The sequence below is a fragment of the Mustela nivalis genome, assembly GCF_964662115.1.
Source record: "Mustela nivalis genome assembly, chromosome: 8".
Classification (NCBI taxonomy): Eukaryota; Metazoa; Chordata; class Mammalia; order Carnivora; family Mustelidae; genus Mustela; species Mustela nivalis.
In genome coordinates this window covers 35,887,450-35,902,702 of record NC_139027.1, presented here as the reverse complement: position 1 = coordinate 35,902,702, position 15,253 = coordinate 35,887,450, and the positions used below count along the sequence as shown (strand labels likewise).

Genomic DNA, 15,253 nt, shown 5'->3' with positions numbered 1-15,253 from the left:
GGGAGGTGGTGTGTTTCTTCTCTGCTTCTCCACTACCTGCTCATCAGTGACTGAATCTAGAACTGCTGCTAGCCTCTATATGGTCTTTGCACACATTAGAAAAATGCACACTTTTCCTAAGACACTTCCCTGTCACCTGCCGGAAAAATGTTTTCATGCAAATTGGCAATGCCTGTGATGGGAGGGGAATGTGTCCTTCAGAAGTGGCCCGCATCTGATGCTCCTACACCACAGCCCATGGGCTCCCGAGCCAGGGATTACTGCCCATTCTGGGGTTAATGTTCCCCTTTGCCACCCACACCTTGAACTTCTTTTCTGGGCCTTCCACCTGTACGTGGTAGAGGCCTTAGAACAGCCAGCTATGGGGCTGGGAGCAGACAGCTGCCAAGACCATGTGAGCAGAGGACAGAATTACAGCAAGCTCCTAGTGATTAATTACTTTTTATATGAGGGGCTAATGTTTGTGCCCATCTCTCAGTTGGCAAAAGCCTGGTCTACATGTCAAGCCGTCTGGCAGGCTCAGACTGGAACGTGAGGGCTGCCTCCCCATTTTCCCCTGTAGCTTTTATTGTAAACAAGACAGACAGGTTCAGAGATAGCTCTTTGAGATCTTGCTTACATAAGTACAGTCTCTACAAAGGAAAGAAAAAACCCAGACCTTGATTTCGTGCTTTTCAGACCATCTTCAGTCCCGGTCTCTGGGGCTGACTTTAGGATAATCCTTCCTTTCCTCTTGAACAATTTTCCCACACCCCTGCCTGCCCGTCCACAGTGGATTAAAGGAATGGAGGAGAACATCCCAAGTCCCAAAGGGAAAGGTGCCAGAGCTGTGAGAATGTTGCTCTAGACTTTGTAACGTGGCCAGCATTGGTCTGAAGAAATAGAATCTGACATAGAAAGAGCTCTTGAGACCTCAGAAATTACCACATTTGTTAGAGAAAGTTACTTGCCCTAAAAAAAAAAAAAAAAAAAAGGATTCCTGGTCTGTTATAGTTTAAGTTTCTTTGTTTTGTTTGTGTTATTCAGAGAGAAAAAAGTTTTAAGTAGCTTTAATGTGTTCTGCAAAGAATATGAAAGCTATTCTATTATAGATCAGGGAATTAGAACATACTTAAAAACACCCCCAAATGTAGAGAGTAAAACAAATGCTGTTTTCCTCAGAGAAACCTCCTGGGCAATGTACACTCTAACCAAGCCCTGAAGGGACCCACCCAGAATCGATCAGGAACTGTCCCCTTAAATTTCCCCAGAAGCCCAGGCTGGCCCACAGAACACCAGCTGGCTGGGAGCAGAGATGCTTCTTGTTCCTGGCCCTGCTTTTGTTTACAGTTTGACTGTAAACAACTTTGGACTATTTGCAGAAAGCTAATGTACCTTCAGAGAATAATCTGCCACCATTTAGGATCCTGATGAGACAGGTCAATTTTGAGGCCCTTTCCAAACGTAATTCAAACAAGTGTTCTGAGCGTGGAAGCTTCGTGTGAAGGAGCATGTGGTCTCCCACAGGGAGGACAGAGATGCGGGGCGGGGTGCTTGCTGAAAATCGAATTCAGATGTATTTTCAAAAAGCAGCTTTGGGAAGTGCATCTGACCTGCCTCCAGTCAAGGTCTGAACTCTCATACCAACTAGGAAGAACAGAATGGGCACTCCCTGACCATAGGAATTTGATTGCAAAAGCGGGAGCTCTTGTCCCCAGATTTGAGTCCTAGATGGAACTTGAGTTGTAGCTGAAAAGGAATCCCAAACTTTCGTCACTGCTAAAAGCCTTCTATGCTTTGAAATATTTTTATTAGTGGAGGAAAAACTAATCACATGCTGAAAAGATTGTATTTCATTAAAATGCACCCATGTAACAGTTAAAGGAGGGCAAGGGGAGGAAACAACCCACAACTTGCTGAGTTTCATTCGACTGGATTGTTGGAGTCACTGGAGACATTTCTGATAGTTTGTGCTGTGGGGTCTCAGCCTGTACTTGGTCCACAGACTTAGGGCTCTGTATTTGCAAGAGAAGCAAAGTCAAGAGATCAGGAGTGAGGCACCTGCGCCGGCCTCTTAGAGGCCCAGAGTGGGAGCGGAGGGATGGGTCTTAGCTGCGTCCATCTGTCTGTCAGTACTCTTGCTTAGCTCCCTGGGCAGTCCCCAGAGGAGTGCCTCCCGAGGGAATGAGTAGACGATGTAAGCAAGAGAGAGGCAAAACACCTGTCCAACCCTTTGCAACAGGCTGGAGTCACAGGGCACAGCCTGCACAGTTGCAGGGGTCCTGCACTCAGAAGGGCCTGGTTCCGTGCTCTGCTCTTGCCATCTTGCAATTCTGCATGCTTTTTGCTCGGAGGACCCCACTGTGCACAGACTCCTGAAAATTATGTAACTAATCCTGATTGTGAGTCACGTCAGTCACCCCAAAATAACAACTTGGGCGCATTAGGTGGTCCTGCTGGGTCTGAGAGAGGTCATGGGACTTCATAAACTACTGAATCTGTTATCAGGAAGTCACTGGCCCTCAAAAACAAAGGGACTCTTACCAGGTGTCCATGAACAACAAATGAATGGATAAAGAAGATGTGTGTGTGAGTGTGCGTGTGGGCGCACACGCACACACACATACACACTTACACACTTGGTGGAATACTACGCAGCCATCAAGAATGAAATCTTGCTGTTTGCAAAGACATGGTTGGAACTAGAATGTGTTATGCTAAGTGAAAGAAGTCAGAGAAAGAGATTATATGATCTTACTGATAATGTGGGATTTAAGAAACAAAACAAAGGATCATAGAGAAAGAGAGGAAAAAAATAAAACAGTATGAAACCAGAGAAGGAGACAAACCATAAGAGGCTCTTAATCATAGGAAACAAACTAGGGTTGCTGGAGAGGAGGGGGATGGGGGGGTAATTTGGTGATAGGCATTAAGGAGGCACATGATATAATGAGCACTGGTGTTCTATGCAACTGATAATTACTACCTCTACCTCTGAAACTAATAATATACTATATGTTAATTAATTGAATTTAATTAAAAACAACACCAGACCGTGCCCTGAGTCAGCCCTGGGGGAACTTGAATGCTTGGAGTATTCCAACCACACTCCTGTCGGCTGCTTTGGTCCCCTGGGGTTTCTGCGGAGACCTTCAGTGGGGAGGTAGAGGTGAAGAAAAGAAGCCCAGGTGCTTATCAGCAGCTTGGGATGTGCAGAGGAGTGAGCAGAACGAGGAGGTCAGCTGACCCTGCGCTCACAGAATGTGCAAGCGGGCAGACACATCCCAGCAATGTGAGGAGAGGGGTAATTGGATTACAGGGAAGCACTCTGAAACTTAGAATGTTTTGAAGAAGTAGAATGTTCATGCTTTCTTAATTTATGTGCTAACTCATCTCAGAAAGAATTATTAAATTGTTTTTTTTTTTAAGATTTTGTTTTTATTTTAGAGAGAGACAGAGACAGAGAGACCGAGAGCACAAGCAAGGGGAGCAGCAGAGGCAGAGGGAGAAGCAGACTCCCCACTGAGCAAGGAGCCCGATGTGGGGTTCCATCCCAGGACTCCGAGATCATGACCTGAGCTTAAGGCAGATGCTTAACTGACTGAGCTACCCAGGTGCCCCACTAATTATTAAATTGTGATAACAGAACTAATAATGTTGCTACAAATAATAATCACAAAGAATATATGATAAAATGCCAGACACTGGTGATGAAGTACTGGACAGATATGTGTTTTCTCATTTGAGCCTTAGAAAACCTTTGTGGGGGGCACCTGGGTGGCTCAGTGGCTTAAGCCTCTGCCTTCGGCTCATGTCATGATCCCGGGGTCCTGGGATCGAGCCCCGCATTGGACTCTCTACTCAGTGGGGAGCCTGCTTCCTCCTCTCTCTCTGCCTGCCTCTCTGCCTACTTGTGATCTCTGTCTGTCAAATAAATAAATAAATAAAATATTTTTAAAAAAGCTATTAGGCTTCTGGCCGGGCTCGGGGCGCAGTGCACCACTGGCTCGTCCCCCTGCCCGGCATGGCAGAGCGCGACGATTCCGAGCCCACCCCAGGCTGCAGCAGTCTGGGTCCGGGCGGCGTTGGCGGCGGCGGTGGCGCCCACCCATGGGCTCCGGAGGCCGCCTGGATGGGCACCTACCAAAAGTATTTAGAAATGATGGAATTAGATATAGGAGATGCCAGCCAAGTTTATATAGCATTTTTGGTTTACCTGGACCTCATGGAGAGTAAAAGTTGGCATGAAGTAAACTGTGTTGGATTACCAGATCTCCAGCTCATCTGCCTCATCGGTACTGAGATAGAAGGAGAAGGATTACAGACTGTGGTGCCTACACCCATCAGTGCTTCCCTCAGCCATAACAGGATAAGGGAGATTTTGAAGGCATCTCGGAAATTGCAAGGTGATCCAGATTTGCCCAATGTCTTTTACTTTGGCCATAGTGGAGTCCGATTCCACAATAGGCTACTATAAACTTACTGATGGATTTATGCTGCCAGACCCTCAGAATATTTCCCTTAGAAGATGACACCTGTACTCCCTGATGCTCACTGTGGGATTGGATTTGAGATCCATCAGCCTAGTTCATCTTTTATCTCAGAGATAGTTAGGGTTGACTTAGCTGGTCCCATTCCATAAATTTTTCTTTTTGAAGAATAAAACTTTCCCAGATAGAAGAATTTTTTTGTTCATAAGTATAGGGTAGTTGCTCTAGAACTTTTTTACCTGGACACAGTTTAATTACAGTTATATACAAGTTGGTGCTTAGGATGTGTTCAGAGAGGTGGAGCACGTGTTTCTTCTCTCATCCCCCACCCATAGCTGCCTCATTGTTCCTTGCTGTCTTCTGCTAACACATTGTTGAGACTGTCACCTTTCTCTAATTCAACCCTCTCAGTGCCTTTTGGCCACTTCAGGTAGCCCGCGATGGCATTTCTTGGACACATGGACACCTGGAGAGTTTGCTCAGTCTGCTTTTAAATCCCCATTAGAAAGTAACAGTTTTCTTTCCATTGGTTTTTATGTGGCATTTACTATTGACTTTAAATCAGAAGAAAGGTATGCTTATCCAGAGTATAAAGTTATATACATGCTAGATTCATAGGGACCAGAGAGGTGCTACTGATTAATTACTTCCTACCTAATAAAGGAAGTACTAGACCTTGCTTTCCATTCTTATTACCACCACCCTTATTATATCAGAGTTAGAGTATTGCAAGAAAGATAGTAAGGGACGGTGTCAGACTTAAAGACATCTTTATTAAATAGACTCAGTTACTCCACTTTTGTGGAGTTACTCCCAATACCTCCCAATTATGTTGCCTAGAGTATAAAAATTATATGCACAGAGACATTCTAAGTGGCATTAATTATAATGGCCAAAATAATAGATCCCTTAAAAGTTTTAGGAAGGGGTCAGCAAACTTTTTCTGCAAAGGGCAGAAAGGAAAGATTTTAGTCTTTGCAAACCATATAGTCTCTCTTAAAACTTCTCCAATGTGCGTTTATAGTACAAAAACAACCATAGACAATATGTAAATAAATAGGCATGGCTGTGTTCTAGTAAAACTTCATTTACAAATGCGTGGCCAGAATGTGCCAGCCCCTGGTAAAGGAAATGGTTAATAAACAGATAGATAGCCAATGAATGGTATATTATATACTCATTAAAAATTAATGATAAATGAAAAAATAAGAAAATATTTAATTAGAAAAGCAAGCTATGAATGGCATATGAATGGGTGAGGTCATGGCTGTCAGTGACACACCAAGCATATAGTAAAAGGGTGACAAAGTAAATGACTGTTCCTATAATAGGGTGGCAGAGCAATAAATGGGTGACTTCGTCTTTCTTTAGTATTATAATTTTTTCTTTATTTGTATTACTTTTTAAATAATGTTTTAAAATAAAAAATAATCTTGAAAAAAAAAGCTATTAGAAAACCTTTGTGGGCAAGAGGTTAGTGTTCTATAATGAAAGTACTAAAATAAGAGTAAAGGTTGCACAATTGTAGCAACAACGTTGTTGAAGTAGATACATCTCTGAGTAATGAAGTATGCTACTATATATTACGCACAAACATAAATGTGTTCCTTCAGCACATCAGAGCTTGTGGGCATCTGTGGGACAGTGTGTATTACAGTGTGCTGCACTGACTGCCCTCGCTGGCATAAGAGGACAGAGGTTCCTGTCCTAGCCCCTCAAAGGCCGCCTGACCCCAGGCCCCTAACCGTCCTGGGACCTGCCTCCTGCTCTCCTCTCACTGCTTCTGTGAGCAGATAAAGTAATTTTGCTCAGAGTCTCTGTTGACAGAGTCACCTCTTCAGTGCATGAAGAGAGTTCTCATAAGCAGGGAATACTTTTTCCCAAAACAATTTATTGTGTTAAAAAAAAAAAAATCCCCTAATTCGAGGGAATCCTAGTCAAGAGTCTCTATTTCCCGGGTGTCTAACGTCTGCGTGCCCACCCTGTACTGCGGCAGGCCGAGCATGCCATGTGCTGCTCAGGATGCCCTCTGCTGTCTTCGGCAAGCACCCACCTCCTCCCCAAAACCTGTTGGGGCATCCCTGGCAGCATCATTCGGCTTACCAGCTACACCTGCAGTTAGCAGCAGGCTTCAGGAAACAGGGTGGCTCTGGGGCCCTGCTGTGTCTTCAGGCAGGGTCTGTGGTCAGTGCACCCACCGGGCATCATTTCACCCAAGGCAAACAGAAGAGCAGTTGTCAGTGCCAACTGTTCGTGGAACTTAAAATAATAGGTAGAGAGGATTTTGCATTTAGCCAGTGAGCAGTAGAATGTAAAAACGGGCTCCTGTATATTATTTAGCAGGTGTCCCATTCAGAGACCTTTGCGGACAGTGACCCATTCCCTGGAGTAATAGGGGATTCTCTCCATGGTTGTATAATTACCAGGAATCCTCCGGCCATGCACTCCGGGCTCTGCCCATTCCCCCCGACCCAGGCCGAGGGGCTGTTGCTGAGTCCTCATAAACACTGGGTCTGGCTGCTGCCACGCTGGGAGGAGGACATCAGTGGTGTGGATGTCTGTAAAGGCTGACCTGGATGAAATAACAGCCTCACTGCCCTCCCTTAGGCTCTGCCTCAGGTCAGACTGCCCAAAATCTCTGAATGATGTGGAAAAGTGCCCTCCGGGCTTGACAGCTCACTTTTCACCCAGCAAATGGGAGGAAATGGGAGAAGTGTTGCCTTCTCTGAGGCTCCTGCCCTCCAGCCACACCTTTGTCTACTACATCCTTAGGGGCTTTAATGCCACTTCTTCTGGGAATCTATTCTGACTACACACAACCCCCATAGGGCTGGGTCCCTCCCTGTGCTCCGTGGTTCACAGGACAGCTGATCCCTGTTCTCACCGCATGATGCTGAAATTCCTAGTCCTGTAGCTGGTCCCCTTGTGTGGCCCTGGCAGGGGTATACCTCAGCAGCCTTGGCATTCCTGACTTCCTGCAAGGGTGGTTACTCATCTCTCTGCCTTCTCACCCTGACCTAGTCTTTCTCAATGGACGGCACCCTTTGTCTTGCTAGCTCCCTAGTCCAGAAGTCATGGGCAGTGGAATCAGTCTTTGGCATTTTGGGGAGAAGTGGCCTTCGTGACTTCACACCCCAGCCACAATCCCCTTCTGGATCCTTCCCAATGGGTGTCGTGACCCTGTAAGTGTTGTCCCTGCACACATTCAGTGAACCTTGACTGTTGTCTGTGAGCAATGCGACCATTTCTTTCCATTTCCCTCCTGCCTTCTTCCTATTCCTTTTTCTTACCATGAACTTTAAAAAAACCCCTCCTTGTTATCTGCATGTATATCACTTACTGGCTTCAGTTAAAAAAAAAAAAAAAAGCCTCAGTGGTCATGTTCCTGCATGTAAATCCTGGAGGTGCTGACCTCATGGAGCTGCTGGGGCCTGCAAAGAGCCCACCTTCATTATATCATCTTCGTTCTAGTGGTGGTGATTTTTTTTTTTTAAAGACATTCCTTTTCTTTTTTTAAAAGATTTTATTTATTTATCAGAGAGAGAGAGTGAGCACAGGCAGACAGAATGGCAGGCAGAGGCAGAGGAAGAAGCAGGCTCCCTGCTGAGCAAGGAGCCTGATGTGGGACTCGATCCCAGGACGCTGGGATCACGACCTGAGCCGAAGGCAGCTGCTTAAACAACTGAGCCACCCAGGCGTCCCGATTTTTTTTTTTTTTTTTAACATTCCATCCATTTCATCAGAAAGAAAACAGAATCATTGCTCCCTCCAGGCACGCCTAGGTTCTCCTGCCATCCCCAATGACTCCCTCGGGTCCACAGCACCCTGCTAGGAGTCTGGACGCCGTGTAAGCCTGTTCGCTCGAATGCACAAGTGAGCTGCTCACCCAGCTGCAGCCAGGATGATGTCCCGCTGGATGGCAAGCCCAGGCTGTCCCACAGAGTCGGATGGACAGCTCACTGGAGCCTTTGTTCCTGTTGCTAGAGAAGCTGGCAGTTCCTCAGTGTCTTGGACCAAGACTCCCCCTCTTCCTCCCTCTTCGGGATTTCATAAAGCAAAAGCTAGGTCTTTGAGGAGAGCCCAACCTTTAGCTAATTAGGGAAAACAGAAAGAGTAAAATGTTGCTTACTAAGGCAAAGAATCAGAGAGGCAGGAAAATGAATGCTTCTCTCCCCACCCCCATTCTGTAGGTCTGTTGAGAAGGAAATGCTGAGCCTACTGAGCCTTAGTTTGGGATGGGAGTCCACTGCTTACTTCAGAAACAAAAGGTCCCATGAGCTTGTCCACATCTGTGGTTTTCTTTGGCACAGAAATAGAAGTCCGATTCCAGAGACCAAACTCTTAACTCCTGAGTCATGAGAAGGATCTGGAGAAGAGGGAAGAGCAAGTGCAAAGGCCCTGAGGCAGGAAGAAGCATGACGTGTTAATGGCCCAGAGATAGCTATGGCAGTGACAGAGAAGGTGGGAAGTTGAGGACCTGACCTTCGTAGACAAGGGAAGGAGATGAATTCCATTGTGGGGCAGCGGGGCCACTGGAGAGGTATACAGTTCCCTCTGAGTGGCTGGGGATGCCATTTGCTCAGGAACTGCAAAGGCCACTGTCACACTGATGTTCATAAAAGAAGGGACCTCTATCATTGGCTAGTGTCTCCTGGTGTGGGCCTGGCCTGCAAACAGTGTTGGACATTGGCCCTGGAGCGGGGAGTAGCCTGTGGCTCTGGGACATGGCAGTGCCAGCTGGCTCACAGAATGCTGAAGCAGCTGGCTGCTCCAGGCACCACCTGCAAAGCTGCTGGGATTTCTGCCCCACCTGCCCATACATCTGCAGCTTCATAACTTTACTGCTTCACTTCCTGACTTGCCAGAAGGCCACAGTGGGGCTTCTCAGCTTCTGGGGCAAGAAGATATCATAACACATCTCACTGTGGTCACAGATGATCCCTTCTGGCCCTATCAAGAAATAAATCCTGTAACTCCTGTGGATTGCAAACCAAGAGGGAACACATCTTACACACAGACTTCAGTCATTTTACCATTGATGTTTGCTTTTATCTAAATTTTCTAGCAAACCTACCTGTGTCAAGGACCACAGCATCAGAACGCAGTTCTCTCTTTTTCTCTATTGACAAAGTATTCCAAATTTTATATACTGTGGAAAAGCTGCAACCAATCACATGTCAGATTCCATCCTAATAAATAACATCACATAAAGATGACTTATTAATGGGAACATTTTTGAATAGATGATATATTCACATAGTTTAAAAAGTAAAACTGTATTAAAATGGATGCAGAAACAAGTTTCTCCCCCATCCATCCCATAAGACCCAAACCACTTCCTGAACCTGGTGACTAGTTTTAATTAGTACTTGTCTATCCTTTACGGTTCCTGTATGCAAATACCAACAAGCAAAAATACATTGGTGTTCTTTCCCTTTTACCTAAGAAGCATCCTGCCTTGCTTTTTCCGAGCACTGTGCCTTAGAGGTCTTTCCATCTCATTCTCCTGAAGGCCCCGCCTTCTCTGTCACAGCAGAGTAGGAGACCGATGTCAGGATGGACTGAGTGTGGTTTCAGCAGTCTCCAGCAAAGGATCCGGGCAACTCATGTCTTTTGCTCTTATAGGCCCTGCTGCATAAGCCCATAATGCCCTCATTTCACACACAGGCAGGCAGAGCTATAGAATCGATTCTCAGAAGGAGAAGTGCTGGGCATAGCGTCAAACTCTAATTTTGGTACATGTTGCCAAATTGCCCCTCACGGGGTTCTGTCATCCTGGACCCTCCCATTGACCTTGAGTGACAGTGCTTGCTCTCTCCCCAGCCTTTCTAGTGTTGTTAACATTTGGGAATCTGCAGGGAAGTGCTGGTAAATGGTTAAAAAAACTCCTCTAAAAAACAACTCCATGCTGGCAAACACAAAGTAGAGAAGCCCTGATTTGTAGTGTCTGCTGATTTCCACAGTGTCATCACTTGCACACAGGCTGATCTCAAACTACCAGCATGATGTCTGTGACTGTGGACTTGGGAGGAGATGGCCACTAGCACACTCTTGCATGCTGCTCCTACCACACAGACACCAGAGATGAAGGCAGCAGAGGCAATACTGAAAGGTATAATAGAATTAGGAAGTTCTGGGTTTACTTCCTTCGTTTTTAACATAGTGTATGAATTATAAGTTTATAAAATTAAAATCTTAGTAATGGCTGCATTTAATGAGCGGCTTGCTAATAGTTCTAAAAATTTAACAGTTGGTTCCTGTGGGCTCATTAGAGCCAGCTTCAGTAAGCTGCTGGGATTTTTCCAGTACTAATGGTAGAAGATGCTATCTCCACAGTTTTAAATTATATGGTTTTTAAAAAGATTTTACTTATTTATTTGAGAGAGAGAGCACAAGCCAGGGTGGGAGGGGGAGAGACAGAGGGAGAAGCAGACTCCCCACTGAGGTAGAAGCCCGATGTGGGGCTCCATCCCAGGACCCTGGGATCATGACCTGAACTGAAGGCAGATGCTTGACTGACTGAGCCTTCCAGACACCCCAGAATTTAAGAACCATTTGCTTTTCCTTTTCTATGAAATGTCTCCTCATGTTCTTTGCTCATTCTTTGTTTTATTCTTTCTCTTTATAGGAGCTCTTTATACATTAAGGCACTTATCTCTTGCCTAAGTTACGAATTATGATGTTCTGTCCAAGTTTGATGTTCATCTTTCGTGTTTGCCCGTGGTATTTTTTTTCTTTTTACTTTTGCCATGAAAAAGTGGTTTTCTTAAAAATTTACTTATTTATGTATTAGAGACAGAGCACACATGCACATGGGGTGGGTGTGCAGAGGGAGAGAGAGAATCCCAAGCAGACTTCCCACTGAGTGTGGAGCCTGAGGCAGGGGCTTGATCTCATGACCTGAGTCAGAAATCAAGAGTCAGACATTTAACTGACTGAGCTACCCAGCTTCCCCCCAAAGTTGTTGTTTTTAAATGTAGTTGAGTATTTTCATCTTTTACAGTTTCTGAATTTTGAGCAATAATTAGAAGCAACAGGATTATTAAATTTTTCTAATTCTGAGTCTTGCATATATCAGTTTCTTGTTCTCTAAGCAGTCTACACAATTCCTGTATCCTGTTGAGATTTGTTATATCGGATTTTGCCTTTTTCTTTTGAGTCAGGTCCTTATTTTACAATCCTTCTCACTCCACGATATCACAAAGATGTACGACATGTGAAAGATGGGCCTGGCTTATTTCAGCTAGAAGGAAGTGCACATAGAAACCATAGCCTACCTAGTGATACCAATTTTGTACCACTAGTTCCATGGTACTTAGTCCTAGCACTTTTTTCTGACTTAGTATTATTTCCCACACAGAGACTATCTTCACTTGTATCTGATTTCCCACATGGGCATGCCCTGCTTGGTCCACCTCTCTCCATCAGACACAGAAGGCCCAAAGCTCTGTGAAGGATGTGGGTACATGGTTTGTGTTCCAGAAATATTAGCTGAATCACTAGCTACAAAGGTGTGGACTCCCTGGTGGATTTCCATTGGCCTCCCCACCATCCCCGACAATTCCCTTCAACACTGAGCGTCAACATCCACACATCTCCAGGGTCCCTTGAGAAGCTGTATGTGTGGTTTGGATTGAGTTAGAATCTAGTTGTGTCTGAGAGCCCCCTGATACTTTATAATGAACTTCTATTTTCAGCATCTAATCTCTGGTCTAGACTTTAGAAATGAGGAAACTTATCCTCAGATATCATAAGCGATTTGTCCAGAATTACCCCGTTGCTCCTCCTGATCCCAGCATTGGGCACATGGTCTGTCCTCAATGAAATGAGGAGCATTGGAGATGACATGATTTTCCAAACTCGCGTTCTAGTGTCTGTGTCATGGTCCCATGACAGACATGATCCAAGATGGTGGTCGCTGGTTGGTTTTCTTGCCGAGGCACTCTACACGGGGTTGTCGGGAGGAGCAGTGATCACTCATGCCAGTGCTCTGCCCTCCTGTCCCAGTCTTCCATGGCCAGTGATCCTCATTGTCTCAACATGCACCATTAGAAATGCAGATGATAACAATAATAACCAGCTTTTTAAGTTTATTATTTATTATTTTTATTAACATATACTGTATTATGTGCTCCAGGGTTCTGTGAAATGTCAGGCTTACACATTTCACAGCACTCACCGTAGCACATACCCTCCCCAATGTCCATAACCCAACCACCCTCTCCCTCCCCACAGCAACCCTCAGTTTGTTTTGTGAGATTAAGAGACTCTTATAGTTTGTCTCCCTCCTGATCCCATCTTATTTCATTTTTTCCTTCCCTACCCTCCAAACCCTCCACTCTGGCTCTCAAATTCCTCATATCAGGGAGATCATATGATAATTGTCTTTCTCTGATTGACTTATTTCGCTCATCATAATACCCTCTAGTTCCATCCACATCATTGCAAATGGCAAGATTTCATTTCTTTTGATGGCTGCATAGCATTCCATTGTATATATACACCACATCTTCTTTATCCATTCATTTGTTGGTGGACATCTAGGCTTTTTCCATTGTTTGGCTACTGTGGACATTGCTGCTGTAAACATTCTGGTGCATGTGCCCTTCAAATCACTACATTTGTGTCTTTAGGGTAAATACCCAGTAGTGTGATCGCTGGGTCATAGGTAACTCTATTTTCAACTTTTTGAGGAACCTTCATGCTGTTTTGCAGAGTGGCTGCACCGACTTGTATTCCCACCAAGAGTGTAGGAGGGTTCCACTTTCTCCGCATCCTCTCCAACATCTGGCATTTCCTGACTTGTTAATTTTAGCCATTCTGACTGGTGTGAGGTTGTATCTCAGTGTGGTTTTGTTTTGTATTTCCATGATGCCGAGTGATGTTGAGCATTTTTTCATGTGTCTGTTGGCCATCTGAATGTCTTCTTTGCAGAAATGTCTGAATAACCAGCAATTTTTGAGGGTATTCTGTATGCCAGTTAATGTCTACGTGTTTAAACCTCACCCAGCACTGATGGTTTTATTTCTCTGTCATTTTATAGAAATGGAAATTGAAGCTCCAAATGTGATAGAACTCATCCAAGGCCAGACCAAGAAAATGATTGAGCCAGGTGGAGAGACAGGTCTGTAGTGACCCCCTGTGATTTCTTGGACCCACTTGGGATTTCCAAGTGGAAGGATTATAAAACATTACTGTTTTACAATCTGCAGACACAGAAGTCCTCATTTGACAGGAGGTCACATTCCTTTATGTTGTAGGAAATGCAATGACAACTAATCACCATTTGGGGGGGAGCTCTGATCTCCCCTTGGTGGCCACCCCAGGTCTTAAGCTCTGCTGCCCACTTGTGATCGAGACAACCTTGAAGTTCTGTCTACCGGAAGGAAGGAGAGTGACTTTGTTTTTCACTTTTGCTGCCATAACTAATTTTATTTAGGAAAGCATTTTTGAGAGAGAATTGTAAACACCAGGAGAATAAGAGGACCTCAGAGGGAGCTTGTATGCACTCCAGACTTCCGCCAGCTCATGACAGCTTCCTGACCCCAGCGGACTGGCAGACCCTGGGCTCACAGGATGGATGTTGGCCAGGGGCCAGTGTCTGAGCTGAATGGCCTGGGCTGGACAGTGATTCTCCCCAGCCAGTGTGGCAATGAGCCCACTCCTGAGAAGGCGCCTTGGCTTGGAAAAACGCACTGTGGGTTAGACATTGGCATTCAGAGCAGGGGTCTGAGGCCAGAGACATGGCCAGGCATCCTGTAGGAGTCCCAGCTTTGCTGCTGGGCTGCTGCATGTTCTCAGGAGAATTGGGTCCGGCTTAGGAAATGTCTGATCACTCAGCAGGAAATCCGATGCCTAAGAACTGTTATAATTGCGAGGCTGATAAAAATTAGACTGAGAAGTGGAAGGCCTAAATGAGGAGCCATCATGTTTACTTTTCCTTTAAAATACCTTTCTTTTTGCTTATCTCTGATTGTGAATATACAACACACTTATCAGAGAAAGCTCAGAAAAGTAAATAAAAATCTCTAATCATCATTTCACCCAGAGATTGAACTCCATTTTTTTAACTCTTAATTTTTCTTAAAGACTACCAGTCACTTTATCAGGAGTTCAAAACCAGATTAATCGAGACCTCTGATTCATGACATACCCTTGTCATTGAAGGGTTTTTCTTTGCTTGCTTGTTTTTTTTTTTTTTAAGATTTTTTAAATGAAGATTTTATTTATTTAATTGACAGACAGAGATCACAAGTAGGCAGAGAGGCAGGCAAAGAGAGAGAAGGGGAAGCAGGCTCCCCGCTGAGCAGAGAGCTCCATGTGGGTCTCATCTCAGGACCCTGAGATCATGACCTGAACCGAAGGCAGAGGCTTTAACCCACTGAGCCACCCTTATTTATTTATTTGACAGAGAGATAGAGAGTACAAGTAGGCAGAGAGGCAGGCAGAAGGAGAGGGAGAGGCAGGCTCCTCACTGAGCAGGGAGCCCAATGTGGGGCTTGATTCCTGGATCCTGGGACCATGACCTGAGCCGAAGGCAGCTGCTCGACTGACTGAGCCACCCAGGTGCCCCTTCTTTGTTATTTTTAATAATGAGCATCCCCATTCAACATGAAAGCTGGGTTCTTTACAATGATCTATAAAACCTTTGGGCTCCCATTTTTTTCCATACACATACACACCTCTCTATTTACATGGACTTTTTTTTTTTTTTTTTTTTTTTTTTTGCTTACTCAAACACAGGCTGTACACACACCTTTGTGTGCCTTCCCGAGGGTTTTTGG

The 15,253-nt window shown here is 45.0% G+C and overlaps 1 pseudogene across 1 annotated transcript; it reads left to right on the top strand.

The window, feature by feature from the left end:
• The first annotated feature begins 3,984 nt into the window (after positions 1–3,984).
• LOC309870677 (tRNA-splicing endonuclease subunit Sen15 pseudogene) lies at positions 3,985–5,690 on the top strand (annotated as a pseudogene). Its single transcript has one exon. The product of its transcript is annotated as a tRNA-splicing endonuclease subunit Sen15 pseudogene (transcript).
• The last annotated feature ends 9,563 nt before the right edge of the window (positions 5,691–15,253 follow it).